This window comes from Carlito syrichta, unplaced genomic scaffold, assembly GCF_000164805.1.
Source record: "Carlito syrichta isolate Samal-C Ts95f unplaced genomic scaffold, Tarsius_syrichta-2.0.1 Scaffold309283, whole genome shotgun sequence".
Classification (NCBI taxonomy): domain Eukaryota; kingdom Metazoa; phylum Chordata; class Mammalia; order Primates; family Tarsiidae; genus Carlito; species Carlito syrichta.
The window spans coordinates 1622854-1632118 of record NW_007253379.1 but is presented as its reverse complement, the minus strand read 5'-3'; positions in this window follow the sequence as shown (position 1 = coordinate 1632118).

The window sequence follows — 9265 nt, the reverse complement described above, 5'->3', positions numbered from 1 at the left end:
AAGCACTTTCACCATTGCAACCAGTAATCTGCAGACTCCACCTAAAGCCTGCTTTGTGCTTTAGTACAAACTACGTGAATACCATCTCCTTTCAGACTTTCATCTTCAGATCTCCCTCAGGATCCAGAGTGAGCTTTCTCCCGTTCAACCAGGCCCATTCCTGGAGCAGATATCCCTTGCAAAGGTCACAGTCTCCACCAGTCCATCTGCTTCTGTGGCCTGACATCCAGTCACAACCATATGGGTACCTAGATGATTACCATGACTCAATCGGGCTGAATACCTTCATTTCCCCTCAGGACTTCCCTTTCACTGTGCAGAAAGTAGCATAAAGGAGCTTTCACAAACTCAGAGAGAAGGATCTGAGAGATTCAATCCTAATAAGGCCTTTGTTTTTATTAGTTTATGCAAAGGCTGTGATGGACATTTTCCTTTACAGGTGAACGAATGAAGTTTACTCTCACTGGGCTGCTTGTTTTCCATTCAAATCTAGTAAAGATAGATCTTTACATGGAACCAGTATCTGTGCCATATCAATGATATAATCAACCGAAGGGGGTTTGAGGCATTGGAGGTATTCAAATGTGAGATGCTGAACCATGTTTAGATATTACAGGAATGTTCTTGAATGCTGGCAGGCACAGATTTGGGAGGTGCAAGGGGTGGAAATAGCAGAACTCAGAGGCCTTTCCTATATCCCTTCAGTCCCTCTGAATTCATCTGCAGCTTCAGATTAAGCATGTCTCCTGCATCCCAACAGGTTCCTCTTGCAAGTGCCTGCATCTCTTTGAAAAGACTAAAATTCATTTAAATGCAGTAATAAAAATTGAATATCATTTGAAGAGAAAATGAATTACATCCATGATATAAAACAGCAAGACCTAGAGGAAATATTAATCATTAAATACAGTTATATAAAGAACCAAATTATGTGATCAAACAAGATGAAAACAGATAAAATATGAATCAGATAACAGAATGTAGTCTGAAAAATCTCCAACTGATTTGTAAAACAAACTTCTGAATAACTCTTCTAAATAACCTAGGGTCAAAGAGGAAGTCACAGATATATTTGAAAATATTTTCATTGAAAATAAATGCAAACACAACATATGAAAAATGTGTGAGATACAGCTAAAGCTGTGCTTTGAGAGAAATTTAGAGGAATGCTTATATGACAAAAATTTCTCTATGATCTAAGTTTCCACCTTAAGAAATTAGAAAAAGAGGAACTAATTAAACCCAACATAAGTAGAAGAAAAGAAATAATATGCCAGGAGTGGTGGCCCACGTCTATAATCCCAGCACTTTGGGAGGCCAAGATGAGAGGATTTCCTGAGCCACAGGTTTGAGACCAACCTGGGCAACTTGGCGAGACTCATCTCTACAATAAATAAAAAACTTATGCAGGCATGGTGACGTGTGCCTGCAGTTCCAGCTACTTGGAAGGCTGAGGTGAAGGGATCACCTGAGTCTAGCAGGTCAAGGCTGCAGTGACTGTGACCATGCCACTGCACTCCAGCCTGGGTGACACAGTGAGACTCCAACTCAAATAAATAAATAAATAATGATATGGATAAGAACAGAAATCAATTAAATTTAAAAATGGACAAATAATAGATGCGAATATAAATTAGAATGCTGAAAGAACAGCTAAAAGCACTCAGAGAAGGCATAGGAGAAGGCAAACAAATACAAAATATACAAAAATACTAAGGATTGAAGACTTGAAGTGGGAGTATAATATCTGGAAAATAAAAATCTACAAAGGACAGATAAGAACATAGATGAGAGTAGACAAACTATTTAGAGAAAATATTTTTGCCATTTTTGTGCACAATTTTAGATGTAACATTAAATTAAATTACAATTAGTGTTTAAGGTTAAACAAAAAAACAACTAAATATACTTTAGTAAAAAGAAAGAGTGTGTGTGTGTGTGTGTGTGTGTGAGAGAGAGAGAGAGAGAGAGAGAGAGAGAGAGAGACAGTGTATGTTTCTCTGAGACCTTTTTTTCGGAACATGAGAGTTTGCTCAATTGCATACAGGCACCGATACCATCCTCTCAACCAGTGAGGATGGGAATGGAAGGCTAAATACCTCAGCCTCTCCACCCATTGTGGGAACAATAGCCACAGTAACAGTTATCTTTTCTTATGTAAATAATTGTATTTTATATTAAAATCAACTTTTTTGGAACTATTTGTGCCTGCTTCATGTTACTAAAATTCTCACCTCACTGAATAAAATCATGTTTTCTAATAATTTTAGATTATCATAATAAATCTTATTTTCTAGTAGTATATGTAGTAATGCAGATGATTTTTTCTCTTTTGGAGATCTTCTATCTTCATGTGACTTATATTTTGACCTGTAAGTTCATGTTGTCAGAATATATTAAGGAATAATATGGTGCGGGGGCCCACCCCGCAAGGGTCGTGGGATGTTCTGAAGGAGAGACGGATAGGCGATGGACGAAGATCATATACCGGACACCTGCTTCTTGAACAGATGACGATTTAATGTTAGTTACCACCGAGCTTTTATACCATTCGTGAAGGGGCAAGACAAAGAAAATTCTTTCACATACATATCTTTTAAAAGTTACCAGCTAGTAGATTCCCATAGGCTTTAGTAGCAAACAAACCAAGATTCCCATAGGCTTTAGTAGCAAACAAACCAAGATTCCCATAGGAATTTAGACAACAAGTCTTATTCATAAAGCCAACAATGATACTTTCAGTCCAGTGTCCCAAATTACAGTTCTTGAAATGTTTCAAGAAAGTTTCTTTAAGTGTATATTTCTTTATGTATCAGGAATTTTCTCATCTTAGGCTCTTATGTTGTTCAGAGTCCTGTGATCGCCTCCCTTGTCCAGATGTTCTCGTGACTTTTCTCTTATCTTGCAGTGCTTGTTTCTAGAGAGAACTCAAAAGAAGCTTTTAGTAATGTTTCCCAGGCCCCTCAAGGTTACTTTCTGTTTTAGCTGATCTGTCATAAAAGTGTCTGATTATTATGAGTTCAGTGAAAACCCACTCTATAAATGTTAACTTAGAGTTTTAACTATTGAATTAAGTAAAAACCTTAACATTAACCTTTATCCTAAGTCAGTGAAAACAGTGTTATAAATCACCTACAAACTCCTATACAAGTGTTAGAACTTATAATGAATTCATAATAAACTTACTATAAACTTGTGCTTTTAAAAATCCTTATGTCTAAACACTAAGCTGCATAATCCTAAATCAAATAAGGAGTGGATATACTTATATCATTTATTACTTAAGCAATATCTAGTAACTTATAACCAAGTGAAAGAAAGCACTCTTGATGTGCTTCAGAGTTTAACCCTTGCATATGTTAGAAAAGGCAAAGTGGCATAGTGGGAAAATGGAAAAATAAACCATGACATTTCCAGGTTAGCTGTGATTCTTCGTATAAACACGCCATCTTCTTCTTCCACGACTGCACAGAATTTCTTCAGCTGTATCAACAGCAAAGACGGAAGACAGAAGGGCCTCAGCTGCCCGTACTCGCTTTGCAGCTGGGGGTCCTCAGCACACCTGGACTTTGTCAATCAGGCGGGCCTCCAAGGCTGGCTCCCAACAATATGGTATAATAAAATGTAATGTAATATAATATATATTTTATGAAATGAAAATTTTCAGCTGGTGTATTTTCTGCTGACTATAAGAAGATGCAATGAGCCCTGGATACCACACCTGATGTTGGCCTCACCCACTGTTTCCTACTTTCATTGGTATTAGCAGTCTAATGTTATTGTTAAGCAGAGCTCAGGTCTTATTTCACTGAACTTGGAGGTTTGTAAAAAATGAAGCTAGAGAAGTTGATAGCTAGAGAATGCAGCTTGCAGATTATGCAAGCTATAACCAAACAGAAAATATAGTGTAATATTCAACAAAGAATGCCAATATCTCTGTGAGAATACATTAAACTGATGTAAATAAAAAATTAGGCTGAAAGACTAAGAACTTTTCACATTCTTTGGGATAGATAACCTAATGTTATACAATGTCAAATGTCCCAACATCTACATTCAATGCAATCTTAGTTTTCCAAAAGGAATTATGAAGAACTGGAAAAATATATTGTAAAATTTAGATAGAAGGAGAAAAACTCCATAAAAAGATAAATCAGCATTGGTTAAGAGGTGCAAGAGGTAGTTGGCTCTTCCATATATTTAAAAAAACAAACAAAAACAAAGGTAAAGAATAATAAAGCTATAGACTTGACTCTAGAATTCCGACATGAAAATAGATTTATGAAACAAAAAAAATACTCCAGACTTTTTCTTTTATTTGTTGAAATTTACATTTGATAAATGTTGCTTTGTTACTCCATAAAAGAAGGAGGCACTATCTGGTCCTCTATTGTACAGTTAAGAACTTCTTACACCATTACAATTGCTCTCTTCCAGTTCACTCTGCTCCAGATACATTGGCATCCTTGGTATTTTGTCACATATTAACAGTACTATTAGGAGTTTTTTGCCCGGCTGCCTTCTCTGCCTGGAAAACACAATCTCAGGTATCCATTGTGACTGCCCCCTCATTCCCTCAGTTACTTATTCAAGGAACAAGTTGTTAGGATTTTTTTTTTCTGCCACCATATCTAAAATTGCAACTCTATGGCTATGTTTATTTCATTCTCATACTTTACATTTTTATGACACTTACCATAATACATTACATATTTCACTTATAAAACAAATAACATAGCTTAAAGAAATAGGCAAAATCAAAGACATGATCTTTAAGATCTAGCCTGGGGCCCTGAACATATCAGAGATACAGCCATCACACATTTTGTTAAGACCTCTGACTGGAAATACAGTGTGTCTTCTAATTATTTTTAGTTGATAAAAATAGCTTAGGAAAAAGAGACCCAGATCACACATCCTGAGTCATTGTAGGTACCATTCATGAAGTCTAAGAGGATGGCAAGTTTCACACAGATTGGTGGGTGTGGTAATTAGCCACAATCAAGTGAATTGTAAAAACCAACAAAGTTTGTGTAGATTATTAAGACTGTTTGAGATATAAAATGGTTCTTGGGTCTCCAAAGTCTGCAAGCTGAGGAGGAATTTAGGCCAACACCTGGCTCATAAAAACAGTCTATGGAAGAGCTGGGAATTTTTCACTATGGAGACCGTAAGTTTTGCAGTCTTCCTCTGTGGTATCGCTTCCCATCTTTGTCTTCACCTTTCTAATCACATTTATTCTTCTTCCATGCTCCTATCAAAATTACCTCCCAGAATGTCATTCGTGACTGTTTTTGACCCTGCCTTTCTGCTACGTTGGACATTCTTTATTGCCTCCCTGAGTTCGCCTCCAGCTTCAGCTCAGATGACTCCTTGGAAACTCATTTTTCATTTTGGTCTCATTACCTACCCGTTTTCCACTACTTTGAGTTTCCAAGCTGTCCCTTGGAACACTTCATTCGCTTCTCTCTCTAGACAAACATTGTTAAAGAACTTACCCATTCTGAAACCATTAGCTCTTTTCATCGTGCTGGTAGTTCCCAGCTGACTTTCCCATCTGTACTGAATCATCCACTCCAATCCTCATTGAGTCTAAGGTGCTTTGCCCCAGTAAATACCTTGCAAGTCTAATCCTATTGTGGAGTCCTCTCTTTTGGGACGTTTGCACTGACAGCATTTTGATGTTGAACAAAGTATTACTTCTAGTTATAGTGTCTACACACAATTTGCTGTCACCATAGAAAATGGAGAAGTCTTTTCCCCATATTTTTAAGGTGTCTACCCTCTTCCACTTGGAAACTGCAAATGGCGTGAATATCAAGCTGGCAGTTTTAGAAAGTGGGCCTCCAGATCTAAAATGTTTCCATGGATAAGCCGCCTGTGTTTTCTCATCTTGTATTTCACCATTAACTTTCAGACTTTTCTGAGTTTCCCCAAATAAGAGTTGCATACGGAAATGTGCAAAGAGACATGCTACCTGTCTCCAGTTGCAACCCTCACACCACCATCCGAAAAAGCACAGGTGATCTCAGATATCTCCCTTGTCCAAATTGACTAATTTCTTATATGGTTAATTCAGGAACTCTGCTCTCGGCTGAAAAGATACTATTTTACTGTTCTGTTCTATCAATGCCCCAAAGCACAATAAGCTTCCTAGTCTTCCTTTGAATACCGAGTACTAAAAAAATTTCTTTTTTTTCCCATTTAAAAAGTGTATTTATTTATCATAGAGTTGTGGAGTTCAAGTGAGGATTTACTACATAAGTAGGCTGCATGCAGGTGAAGTTTGGGCTTCTAGGTAACCCTCACTCCCCTTGGTGGTGGACCAGGTACTCTTTGTGCTGTCACGTGCCCCCTACTCTCTTCCCTCCTTCCCCCACTCCCCTAGCAGAGTCCAGCAATTGCTGATTCCACTCTTGTGCTGATGTGACAGGTGTTTAGTGTCCACTTATAAGTGTGAATATGCAGTATTCAGTTCTTTGCTTCTTAGTGTGATGGTCTCCAACGACATCCAAGCTGCTGTGAAGATCATGATTTTGTTCTTCTTTATGGCTGTGTAATACTCCATTGTGTATATGTACCACATTTTCTTTATCCAGTCCACTTTCAATGGGCAGCAGGGTTGGTTCCATGTTTTTGCTACTGTGAATAGTGTGGCGATAAACATGCGTGTTCAGGTGTCTTTTTGGAAGGGCGATTTATGCTCCTCTGGGTATATTCCCATTAGCAGGATTGCTAGATCATATGGAAGATCAATTTTTAATTCTTTTTGAAATTACCTCACTGCTTTCCATAGAGGTTGAACTAGCTTACATCTTCACAAGCAGTGTAGAAGTATCCCTTTTCTCTGCAGCTGAGCCAACACCTGTTTTGTTGTTGTTGTTGACATTGTTGTTTTGTTTTGTTTTTTACTTATTAATGACAGCCATCCTTACTGGAGTGAGGTGGTAACTCATTGTAGTTTGGATTTACATTTCTCTGATGATTAGTGAGTCTGAGCATTTTGTCATGTGTCTGTTGGCGGTTTGTATGTCATCTTTTGGGAAGTATATGCTCATATCCTTTTCCCACTTTTTAATCGGGTTATTTTTGTTTTCCCTTTGACTTTGTTTGAGTTTCTTTTAGATCATGGAGGTTAGGCCTTTGTCAGGTGCGTAATTTGCAAATATTTTTTCCCATTCTCGCTCCATTTCTGAAGGCTTCCTCCTATATTATGTTACCTTCTTTACTGACATACATAGATTGCTTGGTTTAACAGTTAAGCCAAATATTTGACATCATCAAAGTAATCTAACTCTCAGTCACAGCTTGGGTTCTCAGAGAAGCAGAGATTGAAGTGTAGATTATCACACAGGACATTTATTTGAAGTGGCTCCTGGCATCAGTACCTGTGCGAAGGAGAGGAAGTAACCAGGACTGGGAAGAGGGTAGAGTTGGACTTCTCGCAGTCCCAACAGAGACCTCAGCTCATCCCACATGAAGCTCTATATCTGACCTTCACTGTGTTCCCAAGTTGGGGAGGGACCACAGGTTTTATACTGCCACATTGACTAGTCAATGGACACGGACATTCTTCGGACAATTTCTTCTTCATGAAACATCTTCATGTGTGTCTAAATAACTTTTTCCCTTACCTTTCAAAATTATTTGCTCATATATGTCTTCCTCTAGGAGATCACCCCATATCCTCTATTTCCCCATCACAGTCCATCCTGTTCCACATGCTTCTCATCAGCTGATTCTCCTCTTCATTTTTGTTTTCTATTGTGCTTTTTATCTTATAAGTTCTTATGTAATTTATAACATTTTCTTCAATACTTACTGTCTGCTTCTTTCCATTCAAATTAAGTCTACAGGTAGACACATTTCTCTGGAACTTTGTTCACTGGTGTGTACTACATATCTAAAAGTGCATCTGCACTAGAGTAGGTGCTGAGTAAATATTTGTTAAAACAACTAAACACTCGGAAACCACAGTTTTACAACTGTTTGCTCTACGTCTACCTTTACTATTTTCCTTTCCCTTCACATTTATTATTGCTCAATGTTATCAAGAATATAAATAAATTATAATTTGAAGAAGCAAAAATGTAATTGTAGCCACAATCCCAGTATAACCATTGCCTCAACTAAATTTCCTCACATCTCAGAATTCAATATTATGTACTTACCTCCTACTGGAACTCATCCTGTGGGGTTTCACAGATAATTTTCTTCTATAGCTATTTTTATTATTTTTTAAATAATTTCACTAATCAACATTAATAACCTTCTAGGAATTTCTTACTTCACAAATGTTTTTCAGCGATAATCTCAATTCCCCATGAGACTCTGTGCCTGCACCTACAGATGAAATGAGAATCACTTCCCAGAAGGAAAGGAGATGATGGAACTCCAAACCTTCATCTCAGGGTCCAAATGATCCCTCTTTACAAATACTCAAGTTACTACAATCGCAGCCACTGTCTTAACAGGAAACATAATTTGATAAGTATATTATTTCCAGATAAATACATGGAATTTAGATGAAATACAACATATTTCAGGAAATGCAGTGAGAAATATTACAAGGGGGAAAAGTTTGGCTTTCCTAGGTTAGAACAAAATCACTGATAGAGCCAGGGAGTTTTCTGAGGGATCTAGGGACTCTCTGTCAGTCTTTCTGCCTGCCTTATGGCTTCTGGGTATCCTTCCTTGCTCTTCCCTGAGGTGTCCTTGTCTGAAATCTCCATCTTACTCCTGACTATTCAAACACTGTGAGCCTCACGATTTTCAAGCTAAAGTTTTTACTCAAAGCAATAAGATAGCGATCAATAGCTCTGACCTGTGGAATGGTCGTTTACTGTTTAAGGAGCATTTTCAGGAATGTATTCAAGTTTAAAGGGTGGAAGTGTTTACACCACTGGAAGGTTATTGTGGTCAAAGGGGACTCTAATAATTTTTCTCAAAAATATTTATGGTTTTAAAATCCCTTTAAGATTCTAATTATTTTACTAATCTACTGTACAAGGGGAACCAAAAAAACTGGGAATTTTTTTTTTTGGAGGGTGACCCCCTTGTAGGACTGGTTTTCCCCATGAGTTAAGTGTTCTAGAATCCATCAGCATCAGTGTGCCAGTTGGTGTTGTGGTGAGAAACTGCATTCAGCTTCAGTGAATGGTGTTTTGGAGATTCTTTCAACACGTTTGCCCATTTCATGATGGGAGATTTAGGAGCACACCTGCCCACACTGCACTGAGTGTTTAGCAGTTTTTGGCCAAAAATG